Consider the following 22,918-nt stretch of genomic DNA (forward strand, 5'->3'; position numbering starts at 1 on the left):
GGGTCCGCTGGTGGAGGTGGGGGAATCGGCGGTGCGGGTGGCGCAGTGGGAACACGGAGCTGTTGAATCTGTTGGGTGAGCCCGGACACCTGCGCCACTAAAGCCTGAACAGCACGAGCCGTATCATTGAGATTCTTTTCTTGAGTGTCCATTCTCTGTATGCTGTTACTCACGAATGCCTCCAATGAGGTTGAAGAGTCTTCCGCTGCTTCCATGCTTTGATGGTCAGATCGTTCTGTCATGACAGATTGACGGAAGCAAATCCAGATAAACTCGTTTATTTGAAGTGGTAACAATTAGGAAGTCCAACACAGAAACACAGGTAAGTGGCGCAGGGACTCCGATGGTCAGATGATCCAAGTGCAGAAACAGTGGTGCGGTGATGAGGGTCCAGTGACGAATCGATATCCAGATAATCCACATAAACAAGAACCGGAACAGGATGGACAAGAGACTCGAACACGACTGGAACACAGACACACCGGGGAGACCACATACAACGATCTGACAAGGAAGATGAGAAGGTGATGAGTATAAGTACACAAAATCAGACGAGCTGCAGCTGGTGATGGGATAATGAGTGGATGGCTGATGAGCACTGATGAGCGGCCACGCCCATCTAATAAGCGCACCCACATACAACAACAGAAACACGAGACAAGAAGAAGACATAGGATTTACCAACCGTGACAGTTACGCTAGCGCACCCGAGGGTGGCAGCACAGACAAGCCATCATCTCCAGAGGACTCCAGCTCACCTTGTGATGCGGCGATATACATGATTTCATCAGCCGGGGGACCAAATAAGATCGCGGCGGCGGGCCGGCTCGGGTCGGCGACTCATTCAGAACCGCGGGGGTTGCAATGTGAAAGACGGGGTGTGGACTGAGGATATTTCGTCGGTTTATTTCCAGACCTGCCGCCTTAGGTCACCCTGGCCACCAGCCGAAGTATTATCTCGCGTGGAGAAAATAGATCGGGGTGTGGATGAGGGGACTCTCGCTCTATTGAGCTCAACGAGTCTCGACCGTTACATTGCGATGGTCATGTTCCCGCTGGGAGAACGTGAGGCATCCACGAACGCTGTCTGAATGTGATCGAAGCCCAATCACGTCAAAACAGCGCTCATGCCCATCAGCTGAATCTATCAGAATACCGCACTCAGAAATACATGGGCAGATCCATGCAATGACAGGCAAGAAAAGTGGTCTTGTTGCTCGAGTAAAGGCGTACACGGTGCGAATTCTGACGGTCGGAAGATCGTATGTCCACGCCACGCACACTTTACGAGTGAGTTTATCAGAAAATTGTACGGAGGCAGTGATATACGACACGATTTTACGACCTGCTGAATTCCGAAGAAATCGCACGAAGTTCCGCGCCAAAAACTCTCTCATAACTGCATATAAAATATTGATACAAGGCGATTATTTTGCTACATATTTTCAGCACCGGGAAACGGACGTCCGTTCACCCTTGTGTGTGTGTGTGAATGAGTTAAAAAAACTTAATTACGGTGGGCTACACATTCAAAAATAAAATTTCAAGCTCTCTGAATGATTAATTAGCCGTTTAAACCACCTCATCATGTGAGTGTTTGCAATTCATTTTGCTGCGAGAAGCTAGCCCAGTGAACGGGGCTTGAGTGAGCTTGAGCGCGTTGTGAGTGAGATCGCGGGTGCCAGATCCCGTATTGCCAGATCCACATAATGGAAAGGTACAGTATATATTCTGGACTTGTTTTTTGGATTAATGTCACAGTTTAGGAAGTTATTAAAGTGGTTCGTGATATATTAATCTTATTTCCAAAACACAAGCTTTGAACTTATTTCGGATTTTTATAATTTCTTTGTTTTTGTTTGTTTTTGCTTGTTTTTCGTAGCAATATCTGGCAACATTGTTCTGTCGGCATTAATAAAAAAAAGATTAGGCTGAAAATACAAACGCAATGATCATCGTGACGTTTAAGAATCTGTAAGAAATGTATAATACTATCAAAAAGAATAGCATAATACAGATCTGTATGTTACAGAATGAAATATGCCAAATACTGGCCAGCAGGAACACGGCAGATGCTGTTTAGTTAACCTTTCACAAAGTCAACATAAAAACATTAATTGCAGCAGTGTTTCTAGTAGTCCACACCATTTTCGTCTTTCTTCTGTGGATTTTCTCAGCTCCTGATTGGTCAAATTCAGATAGATCGACAAATCGGCTCATTCAACCGCACACACCTCACGAATGCAAGCCGACAGCTCCCGAACTTTTTCGACATGCTTAAAAATTATCGGAAGGTCGAGAGGTGCTCGGCTCGGCTCGTATCTTCCTCACCATTTTCACGATACGAGCCGTGACATGCGAGCATAACCGATTTACACGCGATTTCTCCCGAGTGAAAAAAATCATCTGCGAGCTCGTAAAACAGCTAAAAATCGCACCGTGTACGCCCGCCTTAAGGGAGCTGGCCCCATTCGCTACTTTTACCCACTGTTTTTTACATCGAGAAGCCCTTGCCAGTAAGAAACTGCACCCGGAGTTAAACGATGTGTTGCAGACTGCCATCAAAATGTGACCCCGCCTGTGAACCCCCGGCTAAAGTCGCAGAATCTAATTATGAGTAAAAGAGCGTCAAAGTAGTCATAGCCATAAAAATGACAAAAATAGGTCATGTGTGTTTATTGCTGTAAATTATAGATTATTCCAAGGGTTTTGAGATGCAATACTCAAATTTTCCTTTATAACATGATAAATACTAAAATTAATGATTTTATTGACACTATGTTATACTTTTGCGCAAAAAAAATAAATAAACGGACGTGGCCTTCCTAAACATTGATTTCAATCGTCTCTGGGTTTATTTTTCTGCGCAACAACACCTGCTGATTCTTATATCATTTAGTTCAGGGACTTCTTTTCTACTTCTTTTCTATTAGAAGTAGTAAACAGACCTTAATATCAATCCGCACGAGCGGCAATCAGGTCAACACAATAAAACAAAAAAATGCGACTTCAGCCGGGTTCGGAGCCTGCAGCTACAGTCCCCCACCCAGAGTCCCGCATTCTCAGACCCCTCGTTTTTCGAGACAGCGCCTCCTATCGGATCGGATCCATTTTCATATAAAATGATTCATTATCCATTTTAAATGTAGATTTACATTTAAATATATCTCCTATCTACATTTAATTAATATATTACATTTAAATATATCACATATCTTATAAATCCATTTAGATCTCTTGCTTTTAATTGAACAAATTCTCCTTGTTTTTTCAGCCAGTGACCAACATGATGATGAGGACGATCTGGTATGCCCTAATCCAATAATGCAGAACAAGGTTCAGAGTGACGAAAACAACAAAGTTGTCCATGCAGAGGTGCTGACTCCTGCTCCACCCCACACCCATGGTGTTAGAAGACCAAAAAAGAACCCACATGGTCTTGCCAAAAAAATGAAACTGGCTTAGCTTAATTGACTGTGTAGTCTCAATGGAGCTGCTTATGTACATACTCTTATTTCCAATTTTAATATTAATTTTAGACTTTTTAATGACAAAGTATTTACTTTTGCTAAATACTAAATACTTTAGTGAATAGAATCCATGAGATTATCAAATACTCTGCATCTAGACAATTTTAGAATGTGTACAAAATTTGAGACTGACCTGTTAAAGGGATAGTTCACCCAAAAATTTGAATTCTGTCATCATTTACTCCCCCTCATGTTGTTCCAAACCTGTATGAGTTTCTTTCCTCTTTATAACACAAAATAAGATATTTTAAAGAATGCTGGTAACCAGACAGTTGGCGGCACCCATTGACTTCCATAGTTGTTGTTTTTTCCTACTATAGAAGTCAATGGGTGCTATCAACTGTCTGGTATATGGCACATATGGAGGATAATTATGGATCAAATGTCTTGCAGTTTTAAAAATAAGCTTTTTTTTAAATCGGAATTTCTCAAAAACATGATTTTCTGAGCCTGAAATTCAGCAAATCTTTGACATAGCCTTACTCAGTCAATATTAAAGATATCATTGTTATATTTTCACAGAATGTTCTTTACATTATGTGGGATCCTTTTATGTAGAAAACAGTGAATCACAAAAAAATGACTTTAGCTCCATGGGTTTTCACAGGCAGGGTCACAATAGTAAATGCTATCAAGGCCGGGGCAATCTCCTCACGACTTTTTACATCGCTATGCACTGAAATGGGCTCAGAACATCAGCACCTCCTGCTTCACGCCGAGGTCAGGTGGCTATCACGGGGTAAGGTGTTAACTCGTCTGCTTGAGCTGTGAGAAGAGGTCTCGCAGTTTTTAGCAAATGTTAATAGGCTTTATGCACAGCTTCACTACTTCCTGAACTTCAGCCAGCCCTTTGTTTCCTGTCTGTCATTATTGGACAAACTGATTAATCCAGGTGTGCCTGATTATTGTTACTGAGGCCAGGCGCACCTGGATTAATCAGTTTGTCCAATTATGACAGACAGGAAACAAAGGGCTGGCTGAAGTTCAGGAAGTAGTGAAGCTGTGGCATAAAGCCTATTCTCCTCTTGCTGTACATCTGTCAGATGAAGAATGGTGCGCGAAGCTTCCCTATCTGTCGGACATATTCACTCATATAAATGTACTGAATTAAAGCATGCAAGGTCCATCATCATCCATCCTGACCTATATGGACAAGATCACAGCTTTCACCAGCAAGCTGAAATTGTGGAGATCCCGAGTGGAAAAAGGAGTGTTGGACATGTTTCCATCACTGTGCGGAGTGTGCGCCAATGACGGTGAACGCATCCGAGACACTGTACATTCTCACCTCGGCGCTGTCACAGTGTCTGGTTGTGTTTCCCTGGGTTGTCACTAGAGGTCCTCGTTCTCATGGTGTCTTTCACATTTGACTTCAATTCCCAGCATTCTGTCTGTCACTCATCAGTTCATTGCACTCAGCTTGTTTCCCATCACCTTGTTAGATTCGTGTTATATATACCCTGGCTGTTCTGTGTTAGTTGTCGAGTCCTTGTCTAGATGTCATTTCACTTTGGAGGTCTGTCTTGTTTTGGATTGCTGTTACCATGGATTTTGACCTTTTGCCTGCCTTGATTACCCTCACGGATCACCCTAATAAACTGCACTTGGACTTTCATATTGTGTGTGTGTGCCGTGACAGGCGCACTCATTCAGAAATTCCACAAGTATTTTCCTGATAGTAGAGGTATATATATTTTTGGTTCTATTATTATTATTTTATACATGTTAAACACTCTTATCAGTTGACTTCATTGTAATAGTAATTTTTTTCTATCAAATCAATCATCTGTAGATATGACAGAATGGTACTGGATACGGGATCCTTTTTGTAGTGAGGTAAGAGAGCACTGTGTCTTAACAAGAAGAGCAGAGGAGGAGCTGATAGATGTGGCTTCAGACAGGAGCCTTCAACTGCTTTTCAGAGAGTCAAAGAGTCTTGGACAGTTCTGGGTGTTTGTTGCCAAGGAATACCCCACATTAGGAGCTGCTGCACTCAAAGTTTTGGTACCCTTTTCTACCACTTCCCTATGTGACTGAGAGTGGATTTTCTGCTCTGACTGCAATGAAAACAAAATACAGATCATGGCTACAACCATCACAAGACATGCGTGTCAGTCTGTCGAAAATAATTCCTAGATTCAATGTGTTGTGTTCAAAGAAGCAGGCACACCCTTCACATTAATACATTTCACTTGCTTACTCTTAAGCTTGAAGTAGTTATAAAACACAATATTTCAGTTCTTGAGATTTGTACATGTTTTTGTTAATCAGAAGTACTCAGCTATTCCATAACCTTAACATAACCATTAGCAGAGGTGGAAAGAGTAATAAAATATTCTACTCAAGTAAAAGTACTACTACTTCAATTACATTTTACTTAAGTACAAGTAAAAGTACTGGTCTAAAAATCTACTCAAGTAAAAGTAAAAAGTAGCTCATTTAAAATTTACTCAGAGTAAAAGTTACTGAGTAACTTTTTTAACAGCGGGGGTGGGGGACTCTCCCGTGTAGGCTTGTAATGGTATGAGATTTTCACAGTATGATAACGTCTCAGAAAATATCACGGTTTACAGTATTAATCAATTAATAAATAAATAAACTGTATTATTAAATTATGGGTATTATTATTATTATTTATCATCATCAGTTAAAATGACAGTTAAATTAAAGGGTCACTTCAGGATTTAGCATTAAGCTTTGTGTCAGTAGAAAACCTGTAGTATTTTCGAATTACCGTGCTCATTTCTTCTACATAAATGACCCAGACCCATTTTAAATACGCATTCATCTTTCCAGAGGTGAAGTGCCCCTTTAATGAAAACAGGATTTTTTTTTTGGTTGAACAAATGCTTTTATTATAACAAACTTGAAACCATTTGTTTGTTTTGTTTATTAAAATTTCAATAAAACATGTCTAATCAATTAAATTAAATTGATAGATTTAATTGATAATGAATTAGATTAACAACTTATTTTTAACATTAATAATTTATTAAAATGTTGTCCTATGAAATATATTTTATTCAGAAAATTAATGTTTCTTTTTATGATTTAATCCAAATATATTATCAAAAACGGTTGTAATCAAATGTAAATTTAAAATTGTGTCCTTTTATTTTTTGGGGAAGCGCTGCAAAACAGATTTACTAAATTAAACCATGGACAAAAAATATATTCCTTTAAATAATGTTTAAATAAAATGTATTATTATTGTTGTTATTATCATATTTAGAGAAGTAGGCTATGTTCTATATGCCTATAATAGTAATATATTTCTGTCCTAATTTCTCCTGGTAAAATTATTTTGACGGGTTGTAGTGAAGACCAAAAGTGTTTCAAAGTGTATTTGACAATGGTTTATCTCAAATAAAATTATGAAAATGCTCATTAGGCGTTCTCTCAGAGCAGCTCTGGAAATGTTCATGTATTCATATCCTCAAATTGTTTGTGAGACTCTGAATGTCACGCGTAGCCTACTTGAGTATGTAGTTAGACAAAGCGGCGCAGCTCAGTAGAACAAATAGGGTTATATTTACATGCAGTATTTTTGTGCTAAGCTTAAATATTCACAGACCATGTCGCGATTGGATTTATTGCACAGTTCTACTTACCATGTATTCATCCATTATTTTGCGTGTTTTACGTGACATCTGCGTTATGTAGGAGACCGGGGATGGTTGTAACAATTTTGACCTTTCTGTCTATATCTTGTAGTACTTTGAAATCAGTGTGTTCAAAATGTGATACAAACTATTTACAAGTGTCTGCTATTAAATGACATAGCTATTATCTTTGCAACACAAACAGAAAATGCATGGTTTAGTTTCAAACACGAGGAGTGAAATGTTACAATTCACCCCATAGTCTGGGTTAGTTGTAACATACCCTGGGGTGAGATGTAACATTATGATATCCACCGGGGTGATATGTAACAATGAAATAAGGATTTTGACAAAAAAAAATATTTTGAAAGGTTTTTATTCAACACTGACTTTTCAATATAACTGATGTGTGTGTGTCACTCTTAGTCTCAGTGTGTTTGTCACTCTCAGTCATATTAATTGACCATTATAAATTGAACTTGCACACAAACATTGTTTGTAAGCATGTTTGTTACTGCCAGTGTTAGTATTGGCCATAATAAAATTGAACACTTGAACATTGTGTGTGTGTGTGACTCTGTTGTTACTCTGTCATAGTAATTGACCATAATAAATTGAACTTTTTAATAAATTTGAATTCATTGTTGTTACAACTAACCCAGAGTCATGTAGCCATGAACTAGCTCACCTTACAGCTAACAGGCCAAAAATTAGCACTAACAACTTGCATGGAAAATATCTACACAGACACACAATAAACATAATAAAAGTTTGATGAGTTTAACTACAAAGCAGAAATTCCCACAACAAAAACAAAAAAGTAAAAAAAGTTACTTTCTTACCTCAAAATTGTTTTTTCCACTTTAACATGTGCTGTGTCTGCCACAGGGCTCTACTTTATCACATGTGGAATAAGAACTAAACTAAGCATGTGTGAAGTGAATCAGGTGATTTGTAACTAGTTCCTGATTGGACAGATTGGAATTGTTACAACTGACCCCTGTTGCAACCATCCCCGGTCTCACCTAAATTTCATTTTCATGACTGGATTCCGGGGTTCCCTCTGCATCATGTCAATCGGGACATACCTTTATCTGCAGGAGGGATGGTGTCCTATATCCTCCTTTTGCAGCCACTTTGCGTCCACATTTTTTGCAAATTGGATATCTATCCTCGAGGACAACCACGCTTTTTTTCTACAAAGTATTTTCATACTGGCCATAATTCGCTTGGCGCTTCGGTTTCAGCTGTGTCTGCGTCACCTTTTTTGCGCGTTTGTTCTCCCGCCCTTCAATCAATGCTGTAGTTTCCGTAGTGTGTTTTTTTTTCTTTTATTATTTTTTACTTAGTAACGGATATGATTTCAAATGTAGCGAAGTACAATACTTCAAAGAAAACATACTTAAGTAAAAGTAAAAGTACAGATTTTAAAAACTACTTAAAGTAGAAGTACACAAAAAAACTATTCAAGTAGGCCTAGCCTACGTAACGCGAGTAAATGTAATTCGTTACTTTTCACCTCTGACCATTAGGCTGCTGTTTTGACATCTGAATGGTTATAACTTTCTGTATTTCTTTTAAGCCTTTTGGTATTGCAATCAATTATATATTTCATTCATATGAAAATGAATTAAATTAATAGGAAAATAAAAACTGTTTTCTACTAGCCTAAATGAAGATGTGTTTTTTCCCATATTTCCATTTAAACATTTTATGGTGGGTCTTGAGATTGATTATACTTGTCTAGGTGGGTCCTAGAATGAAAAAGTTTGGGAACCCCTGGTCTAGAATTCTCGAAGATAGTCAGAGAATAGGCTGCAGGAGTGAAGAGAACTTCTTGGCTCCAAAGCGAAAACATATCTGCATATTACCGGCGTTCTCGTTCCCTTTCGAGGGAACTCGCGATGCGTCACTTGACGGTTTGGGAACGCCCCCAGCGTGAATGCGTCTGAGCATCAATGTCAACTAGTCCAATGGAAAGAATGAGCGTCACGGGCGGGTGACGTCATGACCAGGAAGGCATAAGAGCACATCCGGTGAAACGCGGCATTAGCTTCTGTGTCTCAGCAAGCGATTTGTGTCATTTTGTCTCTGTCTATTTACTGTTGTCTGTTGCGGAAAAGGATGGAAACTAAACAAGTGTACAAACAGTGTGCTTCTCCCTGCCCGCATTATTTAACGGGTGGGGACACACACGAGCTTTGTGTCATTTGTTTGGGAGTGGAGCATGCGGTCTCAGCCTTCGAGGGGGCTGAGTGCCAGCATTGTGAGATGTTACCGCTTCGCATGCTCTGCTCTCGCCTGTCACTCTTTGATAAAGAGAGTGGGCAGGCTCGCGATCCGCAGGGATCAGGACCCGCGTCTGCTGAGGCAGCGCAGAGAATGCATTCCTGGGGATCGCAAAAGGATCTTTCGGAGGGGTTGGAGACGGGTCCGAGGGCTCTTTCTCCTTCCTTACCCGAGAGATCCAGCGCTCTCCCCCCGGTGTCGGAAGCACGCTCTGCGGTTTCTTCCGCCCGGGGAGAGAGCCCTCCATTACTTCATTGCTCTTCCTCCGAGGAGGTCGATGCGATGAGTTTGGAGAGTGAATGCACACACATGGGGGAAAGAGATTCACAATTTATTTCCCCAGCATATGATGAGCTGGTGGATGTTATGTCGCGGGCTGTAGATAAATTAAAGATTGAATGGCCATCTGATAAGAGGGGCGCTCGTCCTAAGAGTAAATTAGATGAGCACTTTTTATCTTCTACTGCTTCATCTCCACCACGAGGGCTTCCATTTTTTCCTGATCTTCACAATGAGATTTCTAAATCATGGAATAAGCCATACTCTTCACGTCTTTTCAGCCCTCAAGTTAATATTTATAAAAAAATTAGAGGGCTGAAAGAGTATGGTTATGAGGCGATGCCCCAGGCGGAACCGAATTTAGCTAGCTATCTTTCCCCTGGTCCCGCATCGTCTCTGAAAGCCTCGGCTTTGCCCACTAGACCGCTCAAAGCCACGTCGGTGTTAGTGGGCAAAGCTTATACGGCAGCAGGTCAAGCTGGAGCATGTCTGCATACTATGGCAGTGCTTCAGGCTTATCAAGCTGACCTGCTGGGGGATCTGGATAATAGCGAGGGAGTTAGTCATGACGATATTCGAGAACTTCGTCGGGCTACCGATCTTTCTCTCAGGGCTACTAAAGAGACCGCCAGAGCAATTGGGCGGTCTATGGCAGCTTTGGTAGCTACTGAGAGACATTTATGGTTGAATCTTTCGGAGATTAAAGAAAAAGATCGTGCTTTTTTGTTAGATGCTCCGCTTGAACCTTTCTGGTCTCTTTGGTGACGCAGTCCATGCGGTCGTCGAGAGATTTCAGGAATCAAAAAAGCAAGCGGACGCTTTCAAAAAGTTTATCCCTCGTCGTGTCCAGCCCCCTGGGGCTGCTGGGCGTGAGCAGCCCTAGCCATCTAGCTCATCATATCGTGTGCATCAGAAAGAGAGTGTTGCGTCTCGTGCACCTCCACGTGGAAACTGGAGACAGACGCAACCCTCTCAGCCGAAGTCTTCTAAGTCGAAGCCGGATCTGAGGACCGCTCTTCAGGCGAAGAAGACTTCGGCTCAGAAAAAAAAAAGGTCCTGATGTTCATGCATCAGGCCTGTGAGGACAGCCCCGACCGAAATAGAGCGGTGTACACCTCATCATACGGTGCCCGTTCCATTTCGGGAACATTTCGTTCCACCCTCGGTGCTTCAGGGCGCAGCGGTCTCCAGCGAGTCGCTGATGCTATGCTGCGGCACAGCATCGGTTTCGCGCCCTCTGAGGGGGGCTTTAGAGCGGCCAGTTCAGGTAGTTCCTGCCATTATGTTTCAGGCTCCGGAATTGGCTGTCTCGATAACACCAGAGACCAGCCTCGAGAGGCTGGTTCCCTTAGTAAATTTTCTGGCAGCGTGGAAGCTTCTGCCGAATATTTCTCGTTGGGTCCTGCAGATTGTAGAGAAAGGATACAGAATCCAGTTTGGTTCTCGTCCTCCTCGTTACAACGGGGTGCTGCCCACAGTGGTGCATCCCGAGCAGGCTCTGGTAATGGAGCAAGAGGTAAAGGCCCTGTTAGCAAAGGAAGCTATAGAACAGGTGTACTCACCCGACAGAGAGTCGGGTTTTTACAGCCGTTATTTCATTGTTCCAAAAAAGGATGGGGGGTTGCGTCCCATTTTAGATCTTCGTCTGTTGAATCGTTCAGTACAGAAACTCAAGTTCAAGATGCTGACACTCAAACAGATCGTGACTCAAATCAGATCCGAGGACTGGTTTGTCACGATAGATCTGAAGGACGCCTACTTCCATATCTCCATCCTCCCTCAGCACAGGAAGTTCCTAAGGTTTTCTTTCGGGGGCAAAGAATACCAATATCGGGTTCTTCCTTTCGGTCTAGCTTTATCACCCCGCACGTTCACGAAATGCGTGGATGCAGCTCTAGCCCCTCTCAGGCTTCAGGGCATACGTATTCTGAACTACATCGACGACTGGCTGATTCTGGCGGAATCAGAGCAGTTGGCGGTTCGGCACCGAGGTGTCGTTCTCGCTCATATGCAGATGTTGGGGTTGAGGCTCAATGCCAAGAAGAGTGTTCTTTCTCCAGTACAGAGAACCACTTTCCTTGGTGTGGTATGGGATTCAGTGACGATGCGGGCCACTCTATCGCCCGTTCGTGTAGCTGCTATCCTGACAGCCACCAAAGAGCTAAAGCTAGGCCAGTCACGCACTGTGAAACAGTTCGAGAAACTGTTGGGTCTCTTGGCGGCAGCGTCCAACGTGATACCTTTTGGCCTGCTGTACATGAGACCTTTACAGTGGTGGCTAAGGACCAGAGGGTTCTCCCCGAGGGGAAACCCACTTCGTATGATCAAGGTCACGCGGTGGTGCCTTCGTGCCTTAATTATATGGAGGAAACATTGGTTCTTAACCCAGGGTCCGGTATTGGGAGCTCTTTGCCATCGTGTTACGATCTCGACAGATGCTTCCCTCACCGGCTGGGGAGCGGTAATGGAAGGCCGCTCGGTTCAGGGTGGAAAAGTCATCATCTTTCGTGGCACATCAATTGCCTGGAGATGATGGCTGTCTTCAATGCGTTGAGACAGTTACTCCCAGACCTGAGGGGCCATCATGTGCTTGTACGAACAGACAACACATCAGTGGTCTCTTATCTGAACCGTCAGGGGGGTCTGCGTCCGCTTTGCAAACTGGCGCACCAGATCCTCCTGTGGTCTCTGGGGAAGGTACTCTCCCTGAGGGCAGTGTATATTCCTGGGGACCAGAATATGGGGGCAGACATCCTGGTGAGGCAGGAGCTGAGGCCAGGGGACTGGAGACTCCACCCCGAGGCGGTGGAGAAGATTTGGGAGGTTTACGGCCAAGCAGAGGTGGATCTGTTTGCGTCTCAGCATACGACGCACTGTCCACTTTGGTTCTCCCTTACTCACCCAGCCCCCCTGGGGCTGGATGCTATGGTGCAGACGTGGCCGAGGCTACGTCTGTACGCATTTCCCCCTGTTGCTCTGCTCCCAGGAGTTCTGGAACGAGTCCGCCAGTACGGAATAAGCCTACTGCTTGTAGCACCACGCTGGCTGAGTCTGATCTGGTTTGCGGACCTGATCCATCTCTTAGACGGTCCTCCCTTGGAGATCCCGATCAGGAGAGACCTTCTGTCTCAGGCCGGGGGCACGATATTTCACCCTCGACCAGAGATTTGGAACCTGTGGGTTTGGCCTCTGAGGGGGCCCAACTCATAGAGAGTGGTCTCTCAGCTGAGGCTGCTGAGACCATCCTAAGCTCCAGAGCTCCAGCTACTAGGAAACTTTATGCGCTTAAATGGAGAGGTTTTTTTTGTATGGTGTCACCGACATCAGTGGGATCCAGTTAACTGTTCTGTGAACACAGTACTCGAGTTCCTGCAGGAGCGATTTACGTCAGGTCTATGTCCTTCCACGCTCAAGGTCTACGTGGCGGCCATTGCGGCTTACCACGCCCTGGTGGGGGGTACATCGTTGGGTCGAGACCCCCTGATTACACGTTTCCTTCGTGGCACATTGAGGCTGAGGCCTGCAACTCGCACTAAGGTGCCAGCTTGGGATCTTGCTATAGTACTAGAAGGCCTGTCTAGGGCTCCGTTCGAGCCCTTAGATTCGGTTTCAGAGAAAAATTCTTAACCTCAAGACTATCTTTCTGCTAGCTATTTCTTCCCTTAAGAGAGTTGGAGACCTTCAGGCCCTTTCGGTTTCCCCCACCTGCCTTGAGTTTGCACCGGGGATGGTCAAGGCATTCTTATATCCAAAACAGGGATACGTCCCTAAGGTGCCGACCTTGATTCCGAGGCCTATTGTGCTGCAGGCTTTCTGTCCTCCTCCTTTTACATCTGCGGACCAGCAAAGGCTGAACCTCTTGTGTCCAGTGCGAGCACTGGATACTTATGTTCATCGGACATCTTCAATGAGGAAGTCCGACCAGTTATTTATTTGCTTTGGATCACCTAAGAAGGGTCTTCGTGCTTCTAAACAGACGGTTAGTAAGTGGATAGTCGAGGCTATTTCACTTGCATACGAGTACTCTGACCATCCGTGTCCCTTGGTGGTCAGAGCTCACTCAACGAGGGGTATGGCGGCCTCTAAAGCCTTGTTATTTGGGGTTTCTCTCCAAGACGTTTGTGATGCGGCAGGCTGGTCTTCACCGCTCACATTCGTCAGGTTTTACAGTTTGGACCTGGATGCTGCCCCAGGTTCTCAGGTGCTTAGTGCTTAGTTCCAACAGACTGACACTCAGGTACTTGGAATTCTGGCGTTTTGGGTATTCTCGTTCCCAAAGCGTCAAGTGACGCATCGCGAGTTCCCTCGAAAGGGAACGTCTCAGGTTACTACTGTAACCATAGTTCCCTGAGAAAGGGAACGAGACGATGCGTCACCCTGCCATACTTCCTGCATCCCTGTGATCGGCTTGCTTCGACTTTTTGAAGCTAATGCCGCGTTTCACCGGATGTGCTCTTATGCCTTCCTGGTCATGACATCACCCGCCCGTGACGCTCATTCTTTCCATTGGACTAGTTGACATTGATGCTCAGACGCATTCACGCTGGGGGCGTTCCCAAAGCGTCAAGTGACGCATCGTCTCGTTCCCTTTCTCAGGGAACTATGGTTACAGTAGTAACCTGAGACGTTTTATACCCACGCAGTGGGGCGGAGTTACGCCATGCAAATTCCGCAGACCCATGGCATTTTTCCTTGCCATTGGCTCGTTTTATTTCTTTCGAAGATGAGAGGCTTCTAAGCGAACCCCATTCGTCATCATCCGACGTAACTCGGAGTGACAACGAAAGGGAACTGCGTGCACGTTGTTCTTGACTGTGCTCACTGAGGGAAACCGAAACTATGTAAACATAGTGCAGTACCTTAAATGTCCAGTGAGAGGCGGAAAAGGAACACAGCTAGACATATGCAACAGCAGCACACACCTCAAATGATGTACTGGGTTTATAATATTCGGTGTTGGAAATGACTTATAAAAAAATATTTTGTAACACTTTACAATAAGGTTTCATTTGTTAACATTAGTTCATATTAACTCACTGTATTAACTAGCATGCACTAACAACGAGCAATACATTTGTTACCATATTTATTAATCTTTGTTAATGTTAGTTAATAAAAATACAGCTGCTTGTTTTTTCATGTTAGCTCACATTAACTAAGATTAATAAATGCTGTAGAAGTATGCTAACTAATGTAGTTAACTAATGTTAACTAATGAAATCTTATTGTACAGTGTTATAATTATTTTATAGCAGCCATTTTATGTATCTTAAATACACAATTAACTAATGTTTACACTTTTTAACAGCTTGATTGGAAATTATGCACAATTTTTCTTTTTAATTATATACACATTGCATGTCTTAACTTTTTACATGACCATGTTGTGGCAAAAATTCATCTCAAACAAACATCACTGCGTAAGAGACACTCAGAGTCAAATTATATAAAATAGAAGTATTTATTCTTGCAAGAATAGGAGCAGTCTAATACACAGTTGTTACTCTGTGCAGAAGAGTGACACACCCCCAGACAGACTGAACTAGCTTTTATCTTAGTTCTACCAGAAAGACTCGGGAGAATAAATACTGTAACAATAAATACATTTATTGATAGCCCAGCAAGCAATAAAGTTCTTTGGCGTAGGCCCCGTCCATAGCTCGCAATCCGAGGGTCCGTACTCTGCATTTCCTGCCTGAAGACGAAGGCAGGGGCGCAGCCGACCCCCCGTGAGGTATAGGAAGGGGCCATCCTGGTGGTGGTGGGGAGGATGGAGGATGGAGGGGTAGGGACCATCCTGGTGGTGGTGGGGAGGATGGAGGTGCATGAAAGCGTCAGCATCTGCGAACTCAGACATGTGTAAGTACTGGTCTTTTATACCACAAGTCTTAGACACGATTGGATAGATGAGAAGGTAATAAGTGACGTAGCAATTGAGTCTTCCTGGCAGAACTTAACGCTAGAGCTTCCATTTCCAAGGCCTTCTTCCCCCCAGAGCCTTCCTCCCAGTAGTTTTCCATAGACGTCACTAGTTGGCCCACTAAGCTCCCCTGCACCAAATGGCCTTCTGACATCTAGGTCAGAGGTCCTTGTTCGTCTGTTCTCTGGAGTGTCTCCCTCTTCTGCCTCCCCAGGTACATAAACAGAATCTTCTCTCACTACAAGTGAGAGACACACATGTGACATTCTTTGAATCATCTATATTTAACTAAAGATCAATGAAATCATTAAAATTGCCACCACAACTCCTCACTTTTTATCATTCTGATTACCCATAATCACAATAATAAACAAAAAGACAAATTTTAAGTCATATCATCACACTTATACTCTTCATCTCTGATTTTTCCATAAATGATCACTCTCCTTAAACCTGTGAAGAAAAGTTTAGAATGAAGAAGCATAAGGCTGTTTTTGTGGGGGAAAGGCCCCGTAATATTTTAGCAAGCAAGTAAACATTTTTACTGGGTCAGGCTAAACGAGAAATCACTGTTCCTGCGCTCCTGTAAACAGACCCTCAGTCACACCAGTAAGGAGTAAATAGTTATAACACAATAAGGAAACCAACAGAAAAAGTATAATAAAAAATCCCTCAGTTTCAACCCCTGTCCTTGTACGCCATCTCGTAACACGGATGACCGCTGCTTGTAACCTTCTTTAAATCTTTTGCCCTTAATCATTCTCAGAAAATAAACAAATAGAAGAAAAACAAACAGAACATACATTTAACACATACCTCACTGTAGCTCCCGCTACCTGTATCGTCACATAATTTTGTTCATCCTTGGGATAGACTGTCATTTTCACCAATTGAACAGACAGCATGTTTCACCTGTCACTGTAATCATATTCACCCATGAATAACACAATTATTAGAATAACAATCCTAACTCCTATCATTAAGCCTTTTCCATTAATCTACGCCCATCTCCATATTTCACCTCGGTTTTCCTAACCATATTTTGTTCACTTCTAATTCAATTTAGTAAGCTCTATTTAATGCCATATTTAACAAAATCTAACCAGAGAAGTCTTATAATTTTATCCATTCTTCTAACCAATGCAGTTGTTTAATATTAACTCTAATATTTCCATTACGGACACAATCAATATATTTTCTACATTTACAATCTAATCAATACCTAGTTTGATTCAATCAAACAAAATCATCACAAAAACAGATTCTTCTGTTAAACTTAAACCATCAGTTGTGTTTATCATCTCGTTCGCCCCACGGACTATGGGATGGTTGTGGCCTGTTGGTTTAGGTGAGAGGCTTGGACCCAGGTGTCACACTCTCCAACCATTTTCTGATCCTTATAAGGTTTTCCCTTATATCACGACCGCACCCCCACTGGAGTGAACTGTCACCTGTGAATGGAGACCTTAAGTATTTTGTTAGTGACCGCTTGACAGCCGCTCGTCCCCTTTGGTGTGACCTGTGGAATCAACAACCTGAAACATTATCTCCGGATAATTTCTTGCTCACTTAATAGCACTCGGGGTCCTTTTACCCTGAAAAACACTCAACCCACTTTGCTCATGTCCACACAATATTTATACATTTGGAACAGAATTAGTTCTGTTTGATCCAATCCATCCTGACATTCTGTAAAAGGAAAATTTTAAGTTATGCGCTGCGCAGGTGTAGCACCTTTCTGCCACAATAATAACCCAGGCCAGGATAGTTAGCCAAATTCATCCATAGCCATCATTTTATTGGGCACATTTTGCCCTGTCTCCCAATCCTGCATGCTCTCTGTAAAGAGAAACAAATTTCGAGGTTATTGTCAGATAGTAAAGTACGTAGTTTCTTTTGTCTACTGTTCTCCCGTGGCCTTCGATGCCCTGGCGTTTCCTGTTGAAACAATCTTTGTTATTGGTGTGTGCGGCACACTCACAGACATCAATTTTGTTAGGCAGAAAAATGGCTTCTTTCAGGGCTTTTATCCAATTACCCCTAGTGTTCTCCCAACATTTATTCAGCAAATGTGAACCCCTTAATAAACCATATTTGGCAATTGTTATACCATCTCCCTCTTGATGCACGACACAACTCGAGCATCAATTTAACATAACATTTAACATAGTGTTTTTGATAAAGTTTGCCATCAACACTAACCCAAACGTTGTCCTTCAGACATCTTTCTCTGCCTCTGAAACAAAAATATTACATTCTTCACTTAAAGCCACAATCTCATCTTCTTATCGAAGTATTTGAAAGCCAACGGCCCTCAGTCTCACAGCGTATCCTGCTTTTCAGGCCTGTTGTTTGGTCTCTCAAGTCAGTCATCTACAAACATTTCCAAAGTCATCAATTGTTTCTCTCAGGTCAGGTCGTGCTGTACAGACTTGGTCAATGTCAGTCAATCATTTCTCCCCCTTTGTTCACAATAATCATAAATGTGAGGGGCTCTCTTGATAATTTCATGTTGACTTAGCCAATATGTCACTTTGTTGTTTCCCTCAAATCTACAACATTTTCATTTATCTCAGCCCATGCCAGATGGTGATCTACAACTACACAATTCCAATTTACTTAAACTGATCTTCAAATCTTCATTATGTATGACAAAAGTATTACTACCAGACAGAGCTTGATGGCCAATCAACTTAAAGCTTGTCCCATGTTCTGTATTGTCTTTTCATCAGAATTATCAGCTTCTTTAAAATTTGTCATTTGCCTTAACCCATCTGTAATGATAAACTCATTCCAGAGGTTAATGACGCAATATACACACCATTCAGGCGGAATATTAGTGCCCCAAACTAATACATACAAGACATAAAGTGCTGTCACCATCACACACACTCATACTAGACACACATATGTTAACTGTTCATTTTCAATGTTCATTTTTCTTTCTATTATTGCTAAAAGATTTAAATTTTAAATAAGATTTTAAACTTCCCATTTTCCTGTAGCTTCTACCTAATTTTACATGGTCTCTTAACCACTTTCAAAGCATGTCTTGTTCATTATTCATTTGATTTTTAGACAAGTCAGCTGGGTTGTTTTGATTCCTTATCATTATTTTCCTTCAGCTTGCTCAGGCAGGCCGATAACAGAAAGACAGACACAGTTACCATCCCTTCCTCCAACTCAGGCAGTCTCTCTCACTATAAACAAATAATTTTTCCACCAGCCTCCTAAGGCTGTAACTTAGACAAAATTTGTATTCATTACAATAACCTTTGACCATTCACCTTTGTCATCCAGACTTTCCTTAAATCAAAAGCTGTCTTCATCTTTATTCACCACCATGTCTAACGACCTTCAAGAGTTAAAACTATGTCATAGACCTATTAGTTCAAAATCAACACTATGATTTTCCTTGCCCATAAGGCAACCAGTACATAAAAAGTTTGCTACTGTCTCCACAACAACTAATGGGAATCACTCAATGGCCTCAGCTGGCTCCTGCTCGCCCACTCCTGTTAGCCCTTTATCTATAATCTTCATCAGGGTGTTTTCCCCTGTCATATTTGCAGACGCTTGTCACAATAAAAAACAAGCCATACAACTAATGCGGTTTCTTCTGGCGAGTGGTAAATAGAGGAGCTTTGCTTTATTGGGGAGACATGCCGTGACTCGTCACCGCTTCATCTCCCCTTAACGGCATAAGGACGCTGCTGGCCTCACAGCTCCTGCTCAACCCTCATACCTGTCTCACATAACACACCTCCATTCAGGAGATGCCCAATGACTTTACGTGGCCTCTCTGGCTTAGGTTGCCCCCTGTCTGGCCAAAGAAGGTCTTACCCGTCATCGAGATGGTCACTCGTGCCCACTGGTGACCGCTCTTTCCCATCACACAATCAGTTCTCTTCAACAGAACTCAGCTGTTTTCTGGAGCTTAGGAAAGGCACGTTCAAGAGTCACCAGAGCCATTCCGATTGCCTAATAGTGTTCACACAGGGAGACAGGTTAATAACAGCAGTATTTAATCACTTAAATCCATTAACCATCTTAAAAGCAGAAACCTAGCTGCTTAGATTATACTCAGTGAATTTAGATCACAACCGTACATTCAGTGTACTTCATCTGTAGCTGGAGCCATCGGTCCTGAATGGTGGAGACTAAATGAGACAAAGAAGTTACTGGTACTAAAATAAGCTAATCAAAATGTCATCTCTATCTGTATTATTATTTTAAATACTTCTTTAAAGTCATTCAGTTTTATTTTTAAAACATCTCTGTGTCTATGATCCTTCAACTGAAACACTGTGCTTTACATATTATCACAGATACCAGCTTTTAGCTGACTCATTGAATGAGAGAGACTCTGAGACTCTATTGGATGGTACACTGCTCTCTCATATACTTCTAACATCAAACTTTTATCTATCATCTTTTAACTCTATTCCAGCTTAAGGCATCTTTGCCAGAAAGTACATACGGTTTCAAATAAACATATTATTTATATTTGTCTTTTGCCCACCTCAGGGAATTTAGACATTACAAATTTCCACTCAGATTGAGTCTCTGTCGCACTGGCAGTTTCAGGCACAGCACACATCAGATTTTAGATAAGCGAACTGTTTCATTACAGCCAATAACAAACTTATCTTTTGAAAGCAAAACATCAGCTTCTAGTTCTTTCATGGTCAACTTTTCAAGCTGTTTGTTTAATCAGATGCCTTTCAACACATTTTACATTTAGCAACTGTTAATTCAGTAGCCTACTGCTTCTGCTTATTTGTTCTTACATAATGGTAATTATTCTAGTTCTCAATAACGTTTCACATTTCTCAATCTCAATTACCATAGTTTAATCTCTGACTTCAAAGTTTTCTCTTCTAGGAGTTTATCAGTCTCCAATCAGGATTCACACTAACTTTGACAAGGCTACTCTGCATCTTTTGCAGTTATTATAAATCATCTTTGAGATCTGTCTCTCTATATTACCTTTGCATATTTTGCAACTCACATTTGTTGGAGTCACAAAAGGATTCACTTTAAGACTTCAATCTTTTGACCTTGTTTTTTATCTCTTATTTCTCAGACCAAAAATTGTCACTGTCGTCATTTAAACACTGATCTATTTTCAAACCAATATTATTACCAGAAATGTGTTGTCATTTTATCACATTTTTAAACACCTTCTCGGTGGTCATTTACAGTTACCTATTAAATGGTCCTGATGACCACCATTAAAACACTCTCTGTCATCTAGTGAATTTGTTTCAGCCTCAACTTCAGCATCAGACACCTGTCCTTGACTATAGTTTGATCACTGTGAGCTTGCAAACGGCTCCAACTAACTGCACACCCTTGAAGCAGTGTGTGTCCCATTCAGGAATGTAAACAGACCCACTGATAAGCAGTTCTCTGTATTCCTTTGACCATCCACCAATGGCGGATTCAATCACAATAGCCAAATCATACTCTTCATCATTATTATTGGCAGAACATAATTTCATGAGCAGCACAGAAAATGCTCAAAATTTTCAAATTTGTTTTCTGTCTTTACCTTACTAATTTGGTATTATCATCAACAACACTAATTACAAGTACTGTTGCTGTTATCCCAGCTTATCTTTTACAAAACATCATCTGCAAATCTCTTCAAAGTGAGATCTTCAGAGCAGAGCTGTTTACAGCATTTGCTCTCTTCTGTCTCACTATTTATTTATTTATTTATTTTCCCAGACTGTTCCGTTACTCTTCATAAAGTGTAACAATTTGTACATCATTATTTTCATTACAACTGGTTTGAAGCCTTTTTTCTTCCATCACATGGTTAGTCTGCAGATTCAACTTAATATTATCATTATTGTCTCAGTCTTATCTCTACTGTTTCTCCAAAACAGATTATATTACTCAGTCCGTAAATTACACAGACAACCATTATAGCTACTTGCTTCACTACCCTTATTTTATTAACATTAATAAAATAAAGCAGATATATCATCTTTTCAATCATTATTTTATCAAAATCTAGAATTGTTTCCCATTCTGCTTAAAACATTCTTCATATCATGTTAATCCCTGTCAATCATACAATGCCTTATTTTATTCTAAAACTTTTCATATCATTTAAACAGTTAATTTGACTTCCATAAATTCTGTCAGACCATGTCTATTTTCATCACATATAGTTTTCTACTATATTTCTCCTTTCTTTTCCCTACATGCCAGTTCCTTCATTATCCTCTCTTTTCTTTTCTCAAACATGCCAGTTCCTTCATTATCTAACCAGTACATGATTGTTTGCACAATCCCCACACACACATGTCTCACACACCACCTTTTTGTTTTTTCACTTCCCTCTTCCACCAAGTCTCACTTACAGTTCCCTCTATTTCACACAGACAGCCTTATTGCTTCTTGCTACTTCAATCCTTGTCATATAAATTTAAGTTCTATAGACATCTAATGTCATGCATCCATTTACTGGATGAAGAAGTAAAAAAACATTATTTCTCCTGGCAGTTCGACATTTTATCTTCAAGCCAACTTCTGTCTCACTATTTATTACACACATGTTGAACGCAGCCACAACAACCTTTTGTCCCGCTGCCCTGTTCCACTGATTCTCGCACACTCTTAGTCTATTTGTGCTCAGTGTTCCCTCCCTGGGGAAATCATGGTATTTTCTCAGTTTTTTCAATATCTAAAACATACATTTCCCCCCATACTTTCCTAGTTCTACAGAAAACCGGTGTATCAAATTTGGCATGCTTACTCTGAGATTTTCCCATACTGGCTGTTTTCTGTTCCCTGTGGATTTCTCTTCAACGCGCGTTTTCTCTAATCTGTTTAGGCGTCCCCAACAGACCCGATTCTTTCTTTTAACCCAAATCGGTCGGGTTGCATTATTAGTGCCCTCCTAATTAAGGTTTACCAAAAGCTGTTCTGGTTCCCCCTAATTAGCCTCAGTACCTAAAAGCAATTTGCTCCGTCGTGGAACAACTAATTTTCAGGGTACCTATCTGTTTGAAATCTCTTGATCTGTTACAGTTCTCACTTAATCCCAGATTATTTATCTGCTTGAAATTTCTTGTTCTGTTACAGACCTCAATTAATCTCAGATTTTTTCCCTCGTATCTGTTTGAAATTTCTTGATCTATATAGATCTCAATTAATCTCAGATTACGTACCACAGAAACAGCCTTCAGCCAATAAGGTTCAATTTCACTCTTCTCCCCAATTAAACTGAATTTAATTAACTTACCCAAAAGAAAATTAATTGAACTGTCTCTTACCAGAGATGC

This window comes from Rhinichthys klamathensis, unplaced genomic scaffold, assembly GCF_029890125.1.
Source record: "Rhinichthys klamathensis goyatoka isolate OS25496 unplaced genomic scaffold, OSU_Roscu_1.1 h1tg000023l_1, whole genome shotgun sequence".
Taxonomy (NCBI): Eukaryota; Metazoa; Chordata; class Actinopteri; order Cypriniformes; family Leuciscidae; genus Rhinichthys; species Rhinichthys klamathensis.